The sequence below is a fragment of the Schistocerca cancellata genome, chromosome 9, assembly GCF_023864275.1.
Source record: "Schistocerca cancellata isolate TAMUIC-IGC-003103 chromosome 9, iqSchCanc2.1, whole genome shotgun sequence".
NCBI classification, from domain to species: Eukaryota; Metazoa; Arthropoda; class Insecta; order Orthoptera; family Acrididae; genus Schistocerca; species Schistocerca cancellata.
Genome location: NC_064634.1, coordinates 154,854,010 through 154,871,172, shown reverse-complemented (window position 1 = coordinate 154,871,172; position 17,163 = coordinate 154,854,010). Strand labels below are relative to the sequence as shown.

At 53.5% G+C, this 17,163-nt stretch overlaps 42 non-coding genes across 42 annotated transcripts; 25 read left to right on the top strand and 17 right to left on the bottom strand.

Moving 5' to 3' along the window:
• Positions 1-77: 77 nt before the first annotated feature.
• Positions 78-149, top strand: Trnad-guc (transfer RNA aspartic acid (anticodon GUC)). The gene has a single exon. It is a non-coding gene; the product is annotated as a tRNA-Asp (tRNA).
• A 236-nt stretch (positions 150-385) lies between these two features.
• Trnam-cau (transfer RNA methionine (anticodon CAU)) lies at positions 386-457 on the bottom strand. The gene has a single exon. It is a non-coding gene; the product is annotated as a tRNA-Met (tRNA).
• Positions 458-705: 248 nt separating this feature from the next.
• Positions 706-778, bottom strand: Trnar-acg (transfer RNA arginine (anticodon ACG)). The gene has a single exon. It is a non-coding gene; the product is annotated as a tRNA-Arg (tRNA).
• Positions 779-1,220: 442 nt separating this feature from the next.
• On the top strand, positions 1,221-1,312 carry Trnai-uau (transfer RNA isoleucine (anticodon UAU)). Its single transcript is given in 2 exon segments — positions 1,221-1,258; positions 1,277-1,312. It is a non-coding gene; the product is annotated as a tRNA-Ile (tRNA).
• A 111-nt stretch (positions 1,313-1,423) lies between these two features.
• On the top strand, positions 1,424-1,495 carry Trnad-guc (transfer RNA aspartic acid (anticodon GUC)). Its single transcript has one exon. It is a non-coding gene; the product is annotated as a tRNA-Asp (tRNA).
• Positions 1,496-1,731: 236 nt separating this feature from the next.
• Trnam-cau (transfer RNA methionine (anticodon CAU)) lies at positions 1,732-1,803 on the bottom strand. The gene has a single exon. It is a non-coding gene; the product is annotated as a tRNA-Met (tRNA).
• Positions 1,804-2,051: 248 nt separating this feature from the next.
• On the bottom strand, positions 2,052-2,124 carry Trnar-acg (transfer RNA arginine (anticodon ACG)). The gene has a single exon. It is a non-coding gene; the product is annotated as a tRNA-Arg (tRNA).
• A 442-nt stretch (positions 2,125-2,566) lies between these two features.
• On the top strand, positions 2,567-2,658 carry Trnai-uau (transfer RNA isoleucine (anticodon UAU)). Its single transcript is given in 2 exon segments — positions 2,567-2,604; positions 2,623-2,658. It is a non-coding gene; the product is annotated as a tRNA-Ile (tRNA).
• A 111-nt stretch (positions 2,659-2,769) lies between these two features.
• Trnad-guc (transfer RNA aspartic acid (anticodon GUC)) lies at positions 2,770-2,841 on the top strand. Its single transcript has one exon. It is a non-coding gene; the product is annotated as a tRNA-Asp (tRNA).
• Positions 2,842-3,077: 236 nt separating this feature from the next.
• On the bottom strand, positions 3,078-3,149 carry Trnam-cau (transfer RNA methionine (anticodon CAU)). The gene has a single exon. It is a non-coding gene; the product is annotated as a tRNA-Met (tRNA).
• A 248-nt stretch (positions 3,150-3,397) lies between these two features.
• On the bottom strand, positions 3,398-3,470 carry Trnar-acg (transfer RNA arginine (anticodon ACG)). The gene has a single exon. It is a non-coding gene; the product is annotated as a tRNA-Arg (tRNA).
• Positions 3,471-3,912: 442 nt separating this feature from the next.
• Trnai-uau (transfer RNA isoleucine (anticodon UAU)) lies at positions 3,913-4,004 on the top strand. Its single transcript is given in 2 exon segments — positions 3,913-3,950; positions 3,969-4,004. It is a non-coding gene; the product is annotated as a tRNA-Ile (tRNA).
• A 111-nt stretch (positions 4,005-4,115) lies between these two features.
• Positions 4,116-4,187, top strand: Trnad-guc (transfer RNA aspartic acid (anticodon GUC)). Its single transcript has one exon. It is a non-coding gene; the product is annotated as a tRNA-Asp (tRNA).
• Positions 4,188-4,423: 236 nt separating this feature from the next.
• On the bottom strand, positions 4,424-4,495 carry Trnam-cau (transfer RNA methionine (anticodon CAU)). The gene has a single exon. It is a non-coding gene; the product is annotated as a tRNA-Met (tRNA).
• A 248-nt stretch (positions 4,496-4,743) lies between these two features.
• Positions 4,744-4,816, bottom strand: Trnar-acg (transfer RNA arginine (anticodon ACG)). Its single transcript has one exon. It is a non-coding gene; the product is annotated as a tRNA-Arg (tRNA).
• Positions 4,817-5,258: 442 nt separating this feature from the next.
• Trnai-uau (transfer RNA isoleucine (anticodon UAU)) lies at positions 5,259-5,350 on the top strand. Its single transcript is given in 2 exon segments — positions 5,259-5,296; positions 5,315-5,350. It is a non-coding gene; the product is annotated as a tRNA-Ile (tRNA).
• Positions 5,351-5,461: 111 nt separating this feature from the next.
• Trnad-guc (transfer RNA aspartic acid (anticodon GUC)) lies at positions 5,462-5,533 on the top strand. Its single transcript has one exon. It is a non-coding gene; the product is annotated as a tRNA-Asp (tRNA).
• A 556-nt stretch (positions 5,534-6,089) lies between these two features.
• On the bottom strand, positions 6,090-6,162 carry Trnar-acg (transfer RNA arginine (anticodon ACG)). Its single transcript has one exon. It is a non-coding gene; the product is annotated as a tRNA-Arg (tRNA).
• A 442-nt stretch (positions 6,163-6,604) lies between these two features.
• Positions 6,605-6,696, top strand: Trnai-uau (transfer RNA isoleucine (anticodon UAU)). Its single transcript is given in 2 exon segments — positions 6,605-6,642; positions 6,661-6,696. It is a non-coding gene; the product is annotated as a tRNA-Ile (tRNA).
• Positions 6,697-6,807: 111 nt separating this feature from the next.
• On the top strand, positions 6,808-6,879 carry Trnad-guc (transfer RNA aspartic acid (anticodon GUC)). Its single transcript has one exon. It is a non-coding gene; the product is annotated as a tRNA-Asp (tRNA).
• A 556-nt stretch (positions 6,880-7,435) lies between these two features.
• Trnar-acg (transfer RNA arginine (anticodon ACG)) lies at positions 7,436-7,508 on the bottom strand. The gene has a single exon. It is a non-coding gene; the product is annotated as a tRNA-Arg (tRNA).
• A 442-nt stretch (positions 7,509-7,950) lies between these two features.
• On the top strand, positions 7,951-8,042 carry Trnai-uau (transfer RNA isoleucine (anticodon UAU)). The gene is given in 2 exon segments: positions 7,951-7,988; positions 8,007-8,042. It is a non-coding gene; the product is annotated as a tRNA-Ile (tRNA).
• A 111-nt stretch (positions 8,043-8,153) lies between these two features.
• Positions 8,154-8,225, top strand: Trnad-guc (transfer RNA aspartic acid (anticodon GUC)). Its single transcript has one exon. It is a non-coding gene; the product is annotated as a tRNA-Asp (tRNA).
• Positions 8,226-8,781: 556 nt separating this feature from the next.
• On the bottom strand, positions 8,782-8,854 carry Trnar-acg (transfer RNA arginine (anticodon ACG)). The gene has a single exon. It is a non-coding gene; the product is annotated as a tRNA-Arg (tRNA).
• Positions 8,855-9,296: 442 nt separating this feature from the next.
• On the top strand, positions 9,297-9,388 carry Trnai-uau (transfer RNA isoleucine (anticodon UAU)). Its single transcript is given in 2 exon segments — positions 9,297-9,334; positions 9,353-9,388. It is a non-coding gene; the product is annotated as a tRNA-Ile (tRNA).
• Positions 9,389-9,499: 111 nt separating this feature from the next.
• On the top strand, positions 9,500-9,571 carry Trnad-guc (transfer RNA aspartic acid (anticodon GUC)). Its single transcript has one exon. It is a non-coding gene; the product is annotated as a tRNA-Asp (tRNA).
• A 556-nt stretch (positions 9,572-10,127) lies between these two features.
• Positions 10,128-10,200, bottom strand: Trnar-acg (transfer RNA arginine (anticodon ACG)). The gene has a single exon. It is a non-coding gene; the product is annotated as a tRNA-Arg (tRNA).
• A 442-nt stretch (positions 10,201-10,642) lies between these two features.
• Trnai-uau (transfer RNA isoleucine (anticodon UAU)) lies at positions 10,643-10,734 on the top strand. The gene is given in 2 exon segments: positions 10,643-10,680; positions 10,699-10,734. It is a non-coding gene; the product is annotated as a tRNA-Ile (tRNA).
• A 111-nt stretch (positions 10,735-10,845) lies between these two features.
• Positions 10,846-10,917, top strand: Trnad-guc (transfer RNA aspartic acid (anticodon GUC)). Its single transcript has one exon. It is a non-coding gene; the product is annotated as a tRNA-Asp (tRNA).
• Positions 10,918-11,473: 556 nt separating this feature from the next.
• Positions 11,474-11,546, bottom strand: Trnar-acg (transfer RNA arginine (anticodon ACG)). The gene has a single exon. It is a non-coding gene; the product is annotated as a tRNA-Arg (tRNA).
• Positions 11,547-11,988: 442 nt separating this feature from the next.
• Positions 11,989-12,080, top strand: Trnai-uau (transfer RNA isoleucine (anticodon UAU)). The gene is given in 2 exon segments: positions 11,989-12,026; positions 12,045-12,080. It is a non-coding gene; the product is annotated as a tRNA-Ile (tRNA).
• A 111-nt stretch (positions 12,081-12,191) lies between these two features.
• On the top strand, positions 12,192-12,263 carry Trnad-guc (transfer RNA aspartic acid (anticodon GUC)). The gene has a single exon. It is a non-coding gene; the product is annotated as a tRNA-Asp (tRNA).
• A 556-nt stretch (positions 12,264-12,819) lies between these two features.
• Trnar-acg (transfer RNA arginine (anticodon ACG)) lies at positions 12,820-12,892 on the bottom strand. Its single transcript has one exon. It is a non-coding gene; the product is annotated as a tRNA-Arg (tRNA).
• Positions 12,893-13,334: 442 nt separating this feature from the next.
• Trnai-uau (transfer RNA isoleucine (anticodon UAU)) lies at positions 13,335-13,426 on the top strand. Its single transcript is given in 2 exon segments — positions 13,335-13,372; positions 13,391-13,426. It is a non-coding gene; the product is annotated as a tRNA-Ile (tRNA).
• Positions 13,427-13,537: 111 nt separating this feature from the next.
• Trnad-guc (transfer RNA aspartic acid (anticodon GUC)) lies at positions 13,538-13,609 on the top strand. Its single transcript has one exon. It is a non-coding gene; the product is annotated as a tRNA-Asp (tRNA).
• A 556-nt stretch (positions 13,610-14,165) lies between these two features.
• Positions 14,166-14,238, bottom strand: Trnar-acg (transfer RNA arginine (anticodon ACG)). The gene has a single exon. It is a non-coding gene; the product is annotated as a tRNA-Arg (tRNA).
• A 442-nt stretch (positions 14,239-14,680) lies between these two features.
• Trnai-uau (transfer RNA isoleucine (anticodon UAU)) lies at positions 14,681-14,772 on the top strand. Its single transcript is given in 2 exon segments — positions 14,681-14,718; positions 14,737-14,772. It is a non-coding gene; the product is annotated as a tRNA-Ile (tRNA).
• A 111-nt stretch (positions 14,773-14,883) lies between these two features.
• Trnad-guc (transfer RNA aspartic acid (anticodon GUC)) lies at positions 14,884-14,955 on the top strand. The gene has a single exon. It is a non-coding gene; the product is annotated as a tRNA-Asp (tRNA).
• A 556-nt stretch (positions 14,956-15,511) lies between these two features.
• On the bottom strand, positions 15,512-15,584 carry Trnar-acg (transfer RNA arginine (anticodon ACG)). Its single transcript has one exon. It is a non-coding gene; the product is annotated as a tRNA-Arg (tRNA).
• Positions 15,585-16,026: 442 nt separating this feature from the next.
• Trnai-uau (transfer RNA isoleucine (anticodon UAU)) lies at positions 16,027-16,118 on the top strand. The gene is given in 2 exon segments: positions 16,027-16,064; positions 16,083-16,118. It is a non-coding gene; the product is annotated as a tRNA-Ile (tRNA).
• Positions 16,119-16,228: 110 nt separating this feature from the next.
• Positions 16,229-16,300, top strand: Trnad-guc (transfer RNA aspartic acid (anticodon GUC)). Its single transcript has one exon. It is a non-coding gene; the product is annotated as a tRNA-Asp (tRNA).
• Positions 16,301-16,856: 556 nt separating this feature from the next.
• On the bottom strand, positions 16,857-16,929 carry Trnar-acg (transfer RNA arginine (anticodon ACG)). Its single transcript has one exon. It is a non-coding gene; the product is annotated as a tRNA-Arg (tRNA).
• Between the last annotated feature and the right edge of the window lie 234 nt (positions 16,930-17,163).

The window sequence follows — 17,163 nt, the reverse complement described above, 5'->3', positions numbered from 1 at the left end:
TCGGGACGCTAGATTTGAGATGAATCACCTACTTGAGAAGAATAAGTGTGCGTGCGTTGTGCGTATCGTTTGCGTATTCCTCGGTAGTATAGTGGTTAGTATCCCCGCCTGTCACGCGGGAGACCGGGGTTCGATTCCCCGCCGGGGAGGTGCGATTTTTATATCGCGAAAGTTGCACGTGTGGCCCGATAGGACATTAACGTTGTGATCGAGAAATGTAGTTGCTGCAGAATCGTAAGAAACTCTGCGTCTTAGGAAGTGTTTCTCGTATTCTCCACACGACGTCGTCATCGTTTCAGAACTTACAGGGTTTGCTGTTGACGCTGGGTCAGCGCACCCCAGGCTTAATGATCGAGCTCGAAGCACCCAAGAAAAAGAATAATTTTAGCAGAGCGTGGTTTCGATCCACGGACCTCTGGGTTATGGGCCCAGCACGCTTCCACTGCGCCACTCTGCTGCGTGACGTGGGACACTTGGAAAAGCATTGTCTGCGTCGCGTACCGTTTACTTAACTGTGCAACATCTCTCAGCTTGACTTGTCTCGACTTTGCTCGACTGACGCTACGCTGACGCTTGCACGAAGCGATATTTACCACGATCGTCTCGAGATGCAGCTGCGAGATGCTCAGGATTGACATTGCACTCCACGCAGGTGGAAACATTCGAATGCACTGCCTAGCTACGCGCCCGCAACTAACAAAATGCCGACCCTGCCAGGATTCGAACCTGGAATCTTCTGATCCGTAGTCAGACGCGTTATCCGTTGCGCCACAGGGCCACTGTTCGCCTTTCGTCATATGAGGCGGGTACACATCGCAGAGCAACGTGTTCTCCGTGGCTCGGCAACTGCGTGTCGTCCACTGACAACGGCGGCGCGGCCACTCTGGTCTTCCGCACTCTGCAGGGAGCTGCCAAGGAAGGCATCTCTCCTCCAGCTGCTCGGCCACGGTGCGCCTGCATAGCTTAGAGCTTGCCACACATCTGCCCTCGCTGTTGGACAGGTAGCAGAAGGCAAGGCGCGCGTTTTTCTGCAATTTTTCGGTGATGACAAGCGGTTGATATGCTTGTAAGTGTAGCATATGAAACAAGAATCGTATGAAGCATCCGTAGCCAGGTGCTAAAGTCGCAGTATGGCCGCAGGTGACGGTCGTATGATGGGTCTGTAGCCACAACAGGTTGGCGGCAAAGCAAATACCGCTAACTGAAAGCACCCTGCTGTAGCCCCAGTGGCGCAATTGGTTAGCGCACGGTACTTATAAGGCAGTAGCCGTGAGCAATGCCGGGGTTGTGAGTTCGAGCCTCACCTGGGGCATACTTTTATTTCGTAGCAGCTGACTCTGAAAGCATCGGGACGCTAGATTTGAGATGAATCACCTACTTGAGAAGAATAAGTGTGCGTGCGTTGTGCGTATCGTTTGCGTATTCCTCGGTAGTATAGTGGTTAGTATCCCCGCCTGTCACGCGGGAGACCGGGGTTCGATTCCCCGCCGGGGAGGTGCGATTTTTATATCGCGAAAGTTGCACGTGTGGCCCGATAGGACATTAACGTTGTGATCGAGAAATGTAGTTGCTGCAGAATCGTAAGAAACTCTGCGTCTTAGGAAGTGTTTCTCGTATTCTCCACACGACGTCGTCATCGTTTCAGAACTTACAGGGTTTGCTGTTGACGCTGGGTCAGCGCACCCCAGGCTTAATGATCGAGCTCGAAGCACCCAAGAAAAAGAATAATTTTAGCAGAGCGTGGTTTCGATCCACGGACCTCTGGGTTATGGGCCCAGCACGCTTCCACTGCGCCACTCTGCTGCGTGACGTGGGACACTTGGAAAAGCATTGTCTGCGTCGCGTACCGTTTACTTAACTGTGCAACATCTCTCAGCTTGACTTGTCTCGACTTTGCTCGACTGACGCTACGCTGACGCTTGCACGAAGCGATATTTACCACGATCGTCTCGAGATGCAGCTGCGAGATGCTCAGGATTGACATTGCACTCCACGCAGGTGGAAACATTCGAATGCACTGCCTAGCTACGCGCCCGCAACTAACAAAATGCCGACCCTGCCAGGATTCGAACCTGGAATCTTCTGATCCGTAGTCAGACGCGTTATCCGTTGCGCCACAGGGCCACTGTTCGCCTTTCGTCATATGAGGCGGGTACACATCGCAGAGCAACGTGTTCTCCGTGGCTCGGCAACTGCGTGTCGTCCACTGACAACGGCGGCGCGGCCACTCTGGTCTTCCGCACTCTGCAGGGAGCTGCCAAGGAAGGCATCTCTCCTCCAGCTGCTCGGCCACGGTGCGCCTGCATAGCTTAGAGCTTGCCACACATCTGCCCTCGCTGTTGGACAGGTAGCAGAAGGCAAGGCGCGCGTTTTTCTGCAATTTTTCGGTGATGACAAGCGGTTGATATGCTTGTAAGTGTAGCATATGAAACAAGAATCGTATGAAGCATCCGTAGCCAGGTGCTAAAGTCGCAGTATGGCCGCAGGTGACGGTCGTATGATGGGTCTGTAGCCACAACAGGTTGGCGGCAAAGCAAATACCGCTAACTGAAAGCACCCTGCTGTAGCCCCAGTGGCGCAATTGGTTAGCGCACGGTACTTATAAGGCAGTAGCCGTGAGCAATGCCGGGGTTGTGAGTTCGAGCCTCACCTGGGGCATACTTTTATTTCGTAGCAGCTGACTCTGAAAGCATCGGGACGCTAGATTTGAGATGAATCACCTACTTGAGAAGAATAAGTGTGCGTGCGTTGTGCGTGTCGTTTGCGTATTCCTCGGTAGTATAGTGGTTAGTATCCCCGCCTGTCACGCGGGAGACCGGGGTTCGATTCCCCGCCGGGGAGGTGCGATTTTTATATCGCGAAAGTTGCACGTGTGGCCCGATAGGACATTAACGTTGTGATCGAGAAATGTAGTTGCTGCAGAATCGTAAGAAACTCTGCGTCTTAGGAAGTGTTTCTCGTATTCTCCACACGACGTCGTCATCGTTTCAGAACTTACAGGGTTTGCTGTTGACGCTGGGTCAGCGCACCCCAGGCTTAATGATCGAGCTCGAAGCACCCAAGAAAAAGAATAATTTTAGCAGAGCGTGGTTTCGATCCACGGACCTCTGGGTTATGGGCCCAGCACGCTTCCACTGCGCCACTCTGCTGCGTGACGTGGGACACTTGGAAAAGCATTGTCTGCGTCGCGTACCGTTTACTTAACTGTGCAACATCTCTCAGCTTGACTTGTCTCGACTTTGCTCGACTGACGCTACGCTGACGCTTGCACGAAGCGATATTTACCACGATCGTCTCGAGATGCAGCTGCGAGATGCTCAGGATTGACATTGCACTCCACGCAGGTGGAAACATTCGAATGCACTGCCTAGCTACGCGCCCGCAACTAACAAAATGCCGACCCTGCCAGGATTCGAACCTGGAATCTTCTGATCCGTAGTCAGACGCGTTATCCGTTGCGCCACAGGGCCACTGTTCGCCTTTCGTCATATGAGGCGGGTACACATCGCAGAGCAACGTGTTCTCCGTGGCTCGGCAACTGCGTGTCGTCCACTGACAACGGCGGCGCGGCCACTCTGGTCTTCCGCACTCTGCAGGGAGCTGCCAAGGAAGGCATCTCTCCTCCAGCTGCTCGGCCACGGTGCGCCTGCATAGCTTAGAGCTTGCCACACATCTGCCCTCGCTGTTGGACAGGTAGCAGAAGGCAAGGCGCGCGTTTTTCTGCAATTTTTCGGTGATGACAAGCGGTTGATATGCTTGTAAGTGTAGCATATGAAACAAGAATCGTATGAAGCATCCGTAGCCAGGTGCTAAAGTCGCAGTATGGCCGCAGGTGACGGTCGTATGATGGGTCTGTAGCCACAACAGGTTGGCGGCAAAGCAAATACCGCTAACTGAAAGCACCCTGCTGTAGCCCCAGTGGCGCAATTGGTTAGCGCACGGTACTTATAAGGCAGTAGCCGTGAGCAATGCCGGGGTTGTGAGTTCGAGCCTCACCTGGGGCATACTTTTATTTCGTAGCAGCTGACTCTGAAAGCATCGGGACGCTAGATTTGAGATGAATCACCTACTTGAGAAGAATAAGTGTGCGTGCGTTGTGCGTATCGTTTGCGTATTCCTCGGTAGTATAGTGGTTAGTATCCCCGCCTGTCACGCGGGAGACCGGGGTTCGATTCCCCGCCGGGGAGGTGCGATTTTTATATCGCGAAAGTTGCACGTGTGGCCCGATAGGACATTAACGTTGTGATCGAGAAATGTAGTTGCTGCAGAATCGTAAGAAACTCTGCGTCTTAGGAAGTGTTTCTCGTATTCTCCACACGACGTCGTCATCGTTTCAGAACTTACAGGGTTTGCTGTTGACGCTGGGTCAGCGCACCCCAGGCTTAATGATCGAGCTCGAAGCACCCAAGAAAAAGAATAATTTTAGCAGAGCGTGGTTTCGATCCACGGACCTCTGGGTTATGGGCCCAGCACGCTTCCACTGCGCCACTCTGCTGCGTGACGTGGGACACTTGGAAAAGCATTGTCTGCGTCGCGTACCGTTTACTTAACTGTGCAACATCTCTCAGCTTGACTTGTCTCGACTTTGCTCGACTGACGCTACGCTGACGCTTGCACGAAGCGATATTTACCACGATCGTCTCGAGATGCAGCTGCGAGATGCTCAGGATTGACATTGCACTCCACGCAGGTGGAAACATTCGAATGCACTGCCTAGCTACGCGCCCGCAACTAACAAAATGCCGACCCTGCCAGGATTCGAACCTGGAATCTTCTGATCCGTAGTCAGACGCGTTATCCGTTGCGCCACAGGGCCACTGTTCGCCTTTCGTCATATGAGGCGGGTACACATCGCAGAGCAACGTGTTCTCCGTGGCTCGGCAACTGCGTGTCGTCCACTGACAACGGCGGCGCGGCCACTCTGGTCTTCCGCACTCTGCAGGGAGCTGCCAAGGAAGGCATCTCTCCTCCAGCTGCTCGGCCACGGTGCGCCTGCATAGCTTAGAGCTTGCCACACATCTGCCCTCGCTGTTGGACAGGTAGCAGAAGGCAAGGCGCGCGTTTTTCTGCAATTTTTCGGTGATGACAAGCGGTTGATATGCTTGTAAGTGTAGCATATGAAACAAGAATCGTATGAAGCATCCGTAGCCAGGTGCTAAAGTCGCAGTATGGCCGCAGGTGACGGTCGTATGATGGGTCTGTAGCCACAACAGGTTGGCGGCAAAGCAAATACCGCTAACTGAAAGCACCCTGCTGTAGCCCCAGTGGCGCAATTGGTTAGCGCACGGTACTTATAAGGCAGTAGCCGTGAGCAATGCCGGGGTTGTGAGTTCGAGCCTCACCTGGGGCATACTTTTATTTCGTAGCAGCTGACTCTGAAAGCATCGGGACGCTAGATTTGAGATGAATCACCTACTTGAGAAGAATAAGTGTGCGTGCGTTGTGCGTGTCGTTTGCGTATTCCTCGGTAGTATAGTGGTTAGTATCCCCGCCTGTCACGCGGGAGACCGGGGTTCGATTCCCCGCCGGGGAGGTGCGATTTTTATATCGCGAAAGTTGCACGTGTGGCCCGATAGGACATTAACGTTGTGATCGAGAAATGTAGTTGCTGCAGAATCGTAAGAAACTCTGCGTCTTAGGAAGTGTTTCTCGTATTCTCCACACGACGTCGTCATCGTTTCAGAACTTACAGGGTTTGCTGTTGACGCTGGGTCAGCGCACCCCAGGCTTAATGATCGAGCTCGAAGCACCCAAGAAAAAGAATAATTTTAGCAGAGCGTGGTTTCGATCCACGGACCTCTGGGTTATGGGCCCAGCACGCTTCCACTGCGCCACTCTGCTGCGTGACGTGGGACACTTGGAAAAGCATTGTCTGCGTCGCGTACCGTTTACTTAACTGTGCAACATCTCTCAGCTTGACTTGTCTCGACTTTGCTCGACTGACGCTACGCTGACGCTTGCACGAAGCGATATTTACCACGATCGTCTCGAGATGCAGCTGCGAGATGCTCAGGATTGACATTGCACTCCACGCAGGTGGAAACATTCGAATGCACTGCCTAGCTACGCGCCCGCAACTAACAAAATGCCGACCCTGCCAGGATTCGAACCTGGAATCTTCTGATCCGTAGTCAGACGCGTTATCCGTTGCGCCACAGGGCCACTGTTCGCCTTTCGTCATATGAGGCGGGTACACATCGCAGAGCAACGTGTTCTCCGTGGCTCGGCAACTGCGTGTCGTCCACTGACAACGGCGGCGCGGCCACTCTGGTCTTCCGCACTCTGCAGGGAGCTGCCAAGGAAGGCATCTCTCCTCCAGCTGCTCGGCCACGGTGCGCCTGCATAGCTTAGAGCTTGCCACACATCTGCCCTCGCTGTTGGACAGGTAGCAGAAGGCAAGGCGCGCGTTTTTCTGCAATTTTTCGGTGATGACAAGCGGTTGATATGCTTGTAAGTGTAGCATATGAAACAAGAATCGTATGAAGCATCCGTAGCCAGGTGCTAAAGTCGCAGTATGGCCGCAGGTGACGGTCGTATGATGGGTCTGTAGCCACAACAGGTTGGCGGCAAAGCAAATACCGCTAACTGAAAGCACCCTGCTGTAGCCCCAGTGGCGCAATTGGTTAGCGCACGGTACTTATAAGGCAGTAGCCGTGAGCAATGCCGGGGTTGTGAGTTCGAGCCTCACCTGGGGCATACTTTTATTTCGTAGCAGCTGACTCTGAAAGCATCGGGACGCTAGATTTGAGATGAATCACCTACTTGAGAAGAATAAGTGTGCGTGCGTTGTGCGTATCGTTTGCGTATTCCTCGGTAGTATAGTGGTTAGTATCCCCGCCTGTCACGCGGGAGACCGGGGTTTGATTCCCCGCCGGGGAGGTGCGATTTTTATATCGCGAAAGTTGCACGTGTGGCCCGATAGGACATTAACGTTGTGATCGAGAAATGTAGTTGCTGCAGAATCGTAAGAAACTCTGCGTCTTAGGAAGTGTTTCTCGTATTCTCCACACGACGTCGTCATCGTTTCAGAACTTACAGGGTTTGCTGTTGACGCTGGGTCAGCGCACCCCAGGCTTAATGATCGAGCTCGAAGCACCCAAGAAAAAGAATAATTTTAGCAGAGCGTGGTTTCGATCCACGGACCTCTGGGTTATGGGCCCAGCACGCTTCCACTGCGCCACTCTGCTGCGTGACGTGGGACACTTGGAAAAGCATTGTCTGCGTCGCGTACCGTTTACTTAACTGTGCAACATCTCTCAGCTTGACTTGTCTCGACTTTGCTCGACTGACGCTACGCTGACGCTTGCACGAAGCGATATTTACCACGATCGTCTCGAGATGCAGCTGCGAGATGCTCAGGATTGACATTGCACTCCACGCAGGTGGAAACATTCGAATGCACTGCCTAGCTACGCGCCCGCAACTAACAAAATGCCGACCCTGCCAGGATTCGAACCTGGAATCTTCTGATCCGTAGTCAGACGCGTTATCCGTTGCGCCACAGGGCCACTGTTCGCCTTTCGTCATATGAGGCGGGTACACATCGCAGAGCAACGTGTTCTCCGTGGCTCGGCAACTGCGTGTCGTCCACTGACAACGGCGGCGCGGCCACTCTGGTCTTCCGCACTCTGCAGGGAGCTGCCAAGGAAGGCATCTCTCCTCCAGCTGCTCGGCCACGGTGCGCCTGCATAGCTTAGAGCTTGCCACACATCTGCCCTCGCTGTTGGACAGGTAGCAGAAGGCAAGGCGCGCGTTTTTCTGCAATTTTTCGGTGATGACAAGCGGTTGATATGCTTGTAAGTGTAGCATATGAAACAAGAATCGTATGAAGCATCCGTAGCCAGGTGCTAAAGTCGCAGTATGGCCGCAGGTGACGGTCGTATGATGGGTCTGTAGCCACAACAGGTTGGCGGCAAAGCAAATACCGCTAACTGAAAGCACCCTGCTGTAGCCCCAGTGGCGCAATTGGTTAGCGCACGGTACTTATAAGGCAGTAGCCGTGAGCAATGCCGGGGTTGTGAGTTCGAGCCTCACCTGGGGCATACTTTTATTTCGTAGCAGCTGACTCTGAAAGCATCGGGACGCTAGATTTGAGATGAATCACCTACTTGAGAAGAATAAGTGTGCGTGCGTTGTGCGTATCGTTTGCGTATTCCTCGGTAGTATAGTGGTTAGTATCCCCGCCTGTCACGCGGGAGACCGGGGTTCGATTCCCCGCCGGGGAGGTGCGATTTTTATATCGCGAAAGTTGCACGTGTGGCCCGATAGGACATTAACGTTGTGATCGAGAAATGTAGTTGCTGCAGAATCGTAAGAAACTCTGCGTCTTAGGAAGTGTTTCTCGTATTCTCCACACGACGTCGTCATCGTTTCAGAACTTACAGGGTTTGCTGTTGACGCTGGGTCAGCGCACCCCAGGCTTAATGATCGAGCTCGAAGCACCCAAGAAAAAGAATAATTTTAGCAGAGCGTGGTTTCGATCCACGGACCTCTGGGTTATGGGCCCAGCACGCTTCCACTGCGCCACTCTGCTGCGTGACGTGGGACACTTGGAAAAGCATTGTCTGCGTCGCGTACCGTTTACTTAACTGTGCAACATCTCTCAGCTTGACTTGTCTCGACTTTGCTCGACTGACGCTACGCTGACGCTTGCACGAAGCGATATTTACCACGATCGTCTCGAGATGCAGCTGCGAGATGCTCAGGATTGACATTGCACTCCACGCAGGTGGAAACATTCGAATGCACTGCCTAGCTACGCGCCCGCAACTAACAAAATGCCGACCCTGCCAGGATTCGAACCTGGAATCTTCTGATCCGTAGTCAGACGCGTTATCCGTTGCGCCACAGGGCCACTGTTCGCCTTTCGTCATATGAGGCGGGTACACATCGCAGAGCAACGTGTTCTCCGTGGCTCGGCAACTGCGTGTCGTCCACTGACAACGGCGGCGCGGCCACTCTGGTCTTCCGCACTCTGCAGGGAGCTGCCAAGGAAGGCATCTCTCCTCCAGCTGCTCGGCCACGGTGCGCCTGCATAGCTTAGAGCTTGCCACACATCTGCCCTCGCTGTTGGACAGGTAGCAGAAGGCAAGGCGCGCGTTTTTCTGCAATTTTTCGGTGATGACAAGCGGTTGATATGCTTGTAAGTGTAGCATATGAAACAAGAATCGTATGAAGCATCCGTAGCCAGGTGCTAAAGTCGCAGTATGGCCGCAGGTGACGGTCGTATGATGGGTCTGTAGCCACAACAGGTTGGCGGCAAAGCAAATACCGCTAACTGAAAGCACCCTGCTGTAGCCCCAGTGGCGCAATTGGTTAGCGCACGGTACTTATAAGGCAGTAGCCGTGAGCAATGCCGGGGTTGTGAGTTCGAGCCTCACCTGGGGCATACTTTTATTTCGTAGCAGCTGACTCTGAAAGCATCGGGACGCTAGATTTGAGATGAATCACCTACTTGAGAAGAATAAGTGTGCGTGCGTTGTGCGTGTCGTTTGCGTATTCCTCGGTAGTATAGTGGTTAGTATCCCCGCCTGTCACGCGGGAGACCGGGGTTCGATTCCCCGCCGGGGAGGTGCGATTTTTATATCGCGAAAGTTGCACGTGTGGCCCGATAGGACATTAACGTTGTGATCGAGAAATGTAGTTGCTGCAGAATCGTAAGAAACTCTGCGTCTTAGGAAGTGTTTCTCGTATTCTCCACACGACGTCGTCATCGTTTCAGAACTTACAGGGTTTGCTGTTGACGCTGGGTCAGCGCACCCCAGGCTTAATGATCGAGCTCGAAGCACCCAAGAAAAAGAATAATTTTAGCAGAGCGTGGTTTCGATCCACGGACCTCTGGGTTATGGGCCCAGCACGCTTCCACTGCGCCACTCTGCTGCGTGACGTGGGACACTTGGAAAAGCATTGTCTGCGTCGCGTACCGTTTACTTAACTGTGCAACATCTCTCAGCTTGACTTGTCTCGACTTTGCTCGACTGACGCTACGCTGACGCTTGCACGAAGCGATATTTACCACGATCGTCTCGAGATGCAGCTGCGAGATGCTCAGGATTGACATTGCACTCCACGCAGGTGGAAACATTCGAATGCACTGCCTAGCTACGCGCCCGCAACTAACAAAATGCCGACCCTGCCAGGATTCGAACCTGGAATCTTCTGATCCGTAGTCAGACGCGTTATCCGTTGCGCCACAGGGCCACTGTTCGCCTTTCGTCATATGAGGCGGGTACACATCGCAGAGCAACGTGTTCTCCGTGGCTCGGCAACTGCGTGTCGTCCACTGACAACGGCGGCGCGGCCACTCTGGTCTTCCGCACTCTGCAGGGAGCTGCCAAGGAAGGCATCTCTCCTCCAGCTGCTCGGCCACGGTGCGCCTGCATAGCTTAGAGCTTGCCACACATCTGCCCTCGCTGTTGGACAGGTAGCAGAAGGCAAGGCGCGCGTTTTTCTGCAATTTTTCGGTGATGACAAGCGGTTGATATGCTTGTAAGTGTAGCATATGAAACAAGAATCGTATGAAGCATCCGTAGCCAGGTGCTAAAGTCGCAGTATGGCCGCAGGTGACGGTCGTATGATGGGTCTGTAGCCACAACAGGTTGGCGGCAAAGCAAATACCGCTAACTGAAAGCACCCTGCTGTAGCCCCAGTGGCGCAATTGGTTAGCGCACGGTACTTATAAGGCAGTAGCCGTGAGCAATGCCGGGGTTGTGAGTTCGAGCCTCACCTGGGGCATACTTTTATTTCGTAGCAGCTGACTCTGAAAGCATCGGGACGCTAGATTTGAGATGAATCACCTACTTGAGAAGAATAAGTGTGCGTGCGTTGTGCGTATCGTTTGCGTATTCCTCGGTAGTATAGTGGTTAGTATCCCCGCCTGTCACGCGGGAGACCGGGGTTTGATTCCCCGCCGGGGAGGTGCGATTTTTATATCGCGAAAGTTGCACGTGTGGCCCGATAGGACATTAACGTTGTGATCGAGAAATGTAGTTGCTGCAGAATCGTAAGAAACTCTGCGTCTTAGGAAGTGTTTCTCGTATTCTCCACACGACGTCGTCATCGTTTCAGAACTTACAGGGTTTGCTGTTGACGCTGGGTCAGCGCACCCCAGGCTTAATGATCGAGCTCGAAGCACCCAAGAAAAAGAATAATTTTAGCAGAGCGTGGTTTCGATCCACGGACCTCTGGGTTATGGGCCCAGCACGCTTCCACTGCGCCACTCTGCTGCGTGACGTGGGACACTTGGAAAAGCATTGTCTGCGTCGCGTACCGTTTACTTAACTGTGCAACATCTCTCAGCTTGACTTGTCTCGACTTTGCTCGACTGACGCTACGCTGACGCTTGCACGAAGCGATATTTACCACGATCGTCTCGAGATGCAGCTGCGAGATGCTCAGGATTGACATTGCACTCCACGCAGGTGGAAACATTCGAATGCACTGCCTAGCTACGCGCCCGCAACTAACAAAATGCCGACCCTGCCAGGATTCGAACCTGGAATCTTCTGATCCGTAGTCAGACGCGTTATCCGTTGCGCCACAGGGCCACTGTTCGCCTTTCGTCATATGAGGCGGGTACACATCGCAGAGCAACGTGTTCTCCGTGGCTCGGCAACTGCGTGTCGTCCACTGACAACGGCGGCGCGGCCACTCTGGTCTTCCGCACTCTGCAGGGAGCTGCCAAGGAAGGCATCTCTCCTCCAGCTGCTCGGCCACGGTGCGCCTGCATAGCTTAGAGCTTGCCACACATCTGCCCTCGCTGTTGGACAGGTAGCAGAAGGCAAGGCGCGCGTTTTTCTGCAATTTTTCGGTGATGACAAGCGGTTGATATGCTTGTAAGTGTAGCATATGAAACAAGAATCGTATGAAGCATCCGTAGCCAGGTGCTAAAGTCGCAGTATGGCCGCAGGTGACGGTCGTATGATGGGTCTGTAGCCACAACAGGTTGGCGGCAAAGCAAATACCGCTAACTGAAAGCACCCTGCTGTAGCCCCAGTGGCGCAATTGGTTAGCGCACGGTACTTATAAGGCAGTAGCCGTGAGCAATGCCGGGGTTGTGAGTTCGAGCCTCACCTGGGGCATACTTTTATTTCGTAGCAGCTGACTCTGAAAGCATCGGGACGCTAGATTTGAGATGAATCACCTACTTGAGAAGAATAAGTGTGCGTGCGTTGTGCGTATCGTTTGCGTATTCCTCGGTAGTATAGTGGTTAGTATCCCCGCCTGTCACGCGGGAGACCGGGGTTCGATTCCCCGCCGGGGAGGTGCGATTTTTATATCGCGAAAGTTGCACGTGTGGCCCGATAGGACATTAACGTTGTGATCGAGAAATGTAGTTGCTGCAGAATCGTAAGAAACTCTGCGTCTTAGGAAGTGTTTCTCGTATTCTCCACACGACGTCGTCATCGTTTCAGAACTTACAGGGTTTGCTGTTGACGCTGGGTCAGCGCACCCCAGGCTTAATGATCGAGCTCGAAGCACCCAAGAAAAAGAATAATTTTAGCAGAGCGTGGTTTCGATCCACGGACCTCTGGGTTATGGGCCCAGCACGCTTCCACTGCGCCACTCTGCTGCGTGACGTGGGACACTTGGAAAAGCATTGTCTGCGTCGCGTACCGTTTACTTAACTGTGCAACATCTCTCAGCTTGACTTGTCTCGACTTTGCTCGACTGACGCTACGCTGACGCTTGCACGAAGCGATATTTACCACGATCGTCTCGAGATGCAGCTGCGAGATGCTCAGGATTGACATTGCACTCCACGCAGGTGGAAACATTCGAATGCACTGCCTAGCTACGCGCCCGCAACTAACAAAATGCCGACCCTGCCAGGATTCGAACCTGGAATCTTCTGATCCGTAGTCAGACGCGTTATCCGTTGCGCCACAGGGCCACTGTTCGCCTTTCGTCATATGAGGCGGGTACACATCGCAGAGCAACGTGTTCTCCGTGGCTCGGCAACTGCGTGTCGTCCACTGACAACGGCGGCGCGGCCACTCTGGTCTTCCGCACTCTGCAGGGAGCTGCCAAGGAAGGCATCTCTCCTCCAGCTGCTCGGCCACGGTGCGCCTGCATAGCTTAGAGCTTGCCACACATCTGCCCTCGCTGTTGGACAGGTAGCAGAAGGCAAGGCGCGCGTTTTTCTGCAATTTTTCGGTGATGACAAGCGGTTGATATGCTTGTAAGTGTAGCATATGAAACAAGAATCGTATGAAGCATCCGTAGCCAGGTGCTAAAGTCGCAGTATGGCCGCAGGTGACGGTCGTATGATGGGTCTGTAGCCACAACAGGTTGGCGGCAAAGCAAATACCGCTAACTGAAAGCACCCTGCTGTAGCCCCAGTGGCGCAATTGGTTAGCGCACGGTACTTATAAGGCAGTAGCCGTGAGCAATGCCGGGGTTGTGAGTTCGAGCCTCACCTGGGGCATACTTTTATTTCGTAGCAGCTGACTCTGAAAGCATCGGGACGCTAGATTTGAGATGAATCACCTACTTGAGAAGAATAAGTGTGCGTGCGTTGTGCGTATCGTTTGCGTATTCCTCGGTAGTATAGTGGTTAGTATCCCCGCCTGTCACGCGGGAGACCGGGGTTCGATTCCCCGCCGGGGAGGTGCGATTTTTATATCGCGAAAGTTGCACGTGTGGCCCGATAGGACATTAACGTTGTGATCGAGAAATGTAGTTGCTGCAGAATCGTAAGAAACTCTGCGTCTTAGGAAGTGTTTCTCGTATTCTCCACACGACGTCGTCATCGTTTCAGAACTTACAGGGTTTGCTGTTGACGCTGGGTCAGCGCACCCCAGGCTTAATGATCGAGCTCGAAGCACCCAAGAAAAAGAATAATTTTAGCAGAGCGTGGTTTCGATCCACGGACCTCTGGGTTATGGGCCCAGCACGCTTCCACTGCGCCACTCTGCTGCGTGACGTGGGACACTTGGAAAAGCATTGTCTGCGTCGCGTACCGTTTACTTAACTGTGCAACATCTCTCAGCTTGACTTGTCTCGACTTTGCTCGACTGACGCTACGCTGACGCTTGCACGAAGCGATATTTACCACGATCGTCTCGAGATGCAGCTGCGAGATGCTCAGGATTGACATTGCACTCCACGCAGGTGGAAACATTCGAATGCACTGCCTAGCTACGCGCCCGCAACTAACAAAATGCCGACCCTGCCAGGATTCGAACCTGGAATCTTCTGATCCGTAGTCAGACGCGTTATCCGTTGCGCCACAGGGCCACTGTTCGCCTTTCGTCATATGAGGCGGGTACACATCGCAGAGCAACGTGTTCTCCGTGGCTCGGCAACTGCGTGTCGTCCACTGACAACGGCGGCGCGGCCACTCTGGTCTTCCGCACTCTGCAGGGAGCTGCCAAGGAAGGCATCTCTCCTCCAGCTGCTCGGCCACGGTGCGCCTGCATAGCTTAGAGCTTGCCACACATCTGCCCTCGCTGTTGGACAGGTAGCAGAAGGCAAGGCGCGCGTTTTTCTGCAATTTTTCGGTGATGACAAGCGGTTGATATGCTTGTAAGTGTAGCATATGAAACAAGAATCGTATGAAGCATCCGTAGCCAGGTGCTAAAGTCGCAGTATGGCCGCAGGTGACGGTCGTATGATGGGTCTGTAGCCACAACAGGTTGGCGGCAAAGCAAATACCGCTAACTGAAAGCACCCTGCTGTAGCCCCAGTGGCGCAATTGGTTAGCGCACGGTACTTATAAGGCAGTAGCCGTGAGCAATGCCGGGGTTGTGAGTTCGAGCCTCACCTGGGGCATACTTTTATTTCGTAGCAGCTGACTCTGAAAGCATCGGGACGCTAGATTTGAGATGAATCACCTACTTGAGAAGAATAAGTGTGCGTGCGTTGTGCGTATCGTTTGCGTATTCCTCGGTAGTATAGTGGTTAGTATCCCCGCCTGTCACGCGGGAGACCGGGGTTCGATTCCCCGCCGGGGAGGTGCGATTTTTATATCGCGAAAGTTGCACGTGTGGCCCGATAGGACATTAACGTTGTGATCGAGAAATGTAGTTGCTGCAGAATCGTAAGAAACTCTGCGTCTTAGGAAGTGTTTCTCGTATTCTCCACACGACGTCGTCATCGTTTCAGAACTTACAGGGTTTGCTGTTGACGCTGGGTCAGCGCACCCCAGGCTTAATGATCGAGCTCGAAGCACCCAAGAAAAAGAATAATTTTAGCAGAGCGTGGTTTCGATCCACGGACCTCTGGGTTATGGGCCCAGCACGCTTCCACTGCGCCACTCTGCTGCGTGACGTGGGACACTTGGAAAAGCATTGTCTGCGTCGCGTACCGTTTACTTAACTGTGCAACATCTCTCAGCTTGACTTGTCTCGACTTTGCTCGACTGACGCTACGCTGACGCTTGCACGAAGCGATATTTACCACGATCGTCTCGAGATGCAGCTGCGAGATGCTCAGGATTGACATTGCACTCCACGCAGGTGGAAACATTCGAATGCACTGCCTAGCTACGCGCCCGCAACTAACAAAATGCCGACCCTGCCAGGATTCGAACCTGGAATCTTCTGATCCGTAGTCAGACGCGTTATCCGTTGCGCCACAGGGCCACTGTTCGCCTTTCGTCATATGAGGCGGGTACACATCGCAGAGCAACGTGTTCTCCGTGGCTCGGCAACTGCGTGTCGTCCACTGACAACGGCGGCGCGGCCACTCTGGTCTTCCGCACTCTGCAGGGAGCTGCCAAGGAAGGCATCTCTCCTCCAGCTGCTCGGCCACGGTGCGCCTGCATAGCTTAGAGCTTGCCACACATCTGCCCTCGCTGTTGGACAGGTAGCAGAAGGCAAGGCGCGCGTTTTTCTGCAATTTTTCGGTGATGACAAGCGGTTGATATGCTTGTAAGTGTAGCATATGAAACAAGAATCGTATGAAGCATCCGTAGCCAGGTGCTAAAGTCGCAGTATGGCCGCAGGTGACGGTCGTATGATGGGTCTGTAGCCACAACAGGTTGGCGGCAAAGCAAATACCGCTAACTGAAAGCACCCTGCTGTAGCCCCAGTGGCGCAATTGGTTAGCGCACGGTACTTATAAGGCAGTAGCCGTGAGCAATGCCGGGGTTGTGAGTTCGAGCCTCACCTGGGGCATACTTTATTTCGTAGCAGCTGACTCTGAAAGCATCGGGACGCTAGATTTGAGATGAATCACCTACTTGAGAAGAATAAGTGTGCGTGCGTTGTGCGTATCGTTTGCGTATTCCTCGGTAGTATAGTGGTTAGTATCCCCGCCTGTCACGCGGGAGACCGGGGTTCGATTCCCCGCCGGGGAGGTGCGATTTTTATATCGCGAAAGTTGCACGTGTGGCCCGATAGGACATTAACGTTGTGATCGAGAAATGTAGTTGCTGCAGAATCGTAAGAAACTCTGCGTCTTAGGAAGTGTTTCTCGTATTCTCCACACGACGTCGTCATCGTTTCAGAACTTACAGGGTTTGCTGTTGACGCTGGGTCAGCGCACCCCAGGCTTAATGATCGAGCTCGAAGCACCCAAGAAAAAGAATAATTTTAGCAGAGCGTGGTTTCGATCCACGGACCTCTGGGTTATGGGCCCAGCACGCTTCCACTGCGCCACTCTGCTGCGTGACGTGGGACACTTGGAAAAGCATTGTCTGCGTCGCGTACCGTTTACTTAACTGTGCAACATCTCTCAGCTTGACTTGTCTCGACTTTGCTCGACTGACGCTACGCTGACGCTTGCACGAAGCGATATTTACCACGATCGTCTCGAGATGCAGCTGCGAGATGCTCAGGATTGACATTGCACTCCACGCAGGTGGAAACATTCGAATGCACTGCCTAGCTACGCGCCCGCAACTAACAAAATGCCGACCCTGCCAGGATTCGAACCTGGAATCTTCTGATCCGTAGTCAGACGCGTTATCCGTTGCGCCACAGGGCCACTGTTCGCCTTTCGTCATATGAGGCGGGTACACATCGCAGAGCAACGTGTTCTCCGTGGCTCGGCAACTGCGTGTCGTCCACTGACAACGGCGGCGCGGCCACTCTGGTCTTCCGCACTCTGCAGGGAGCTGCCAAGGAAGGCATCTCTCCTCCAGCTGCTCGGCCACGGTGCGCCTGCATAGCTTAGAGCTTGCCACACATCTGCCCTCGCTGTTGGACAGGTAGCAGAAGG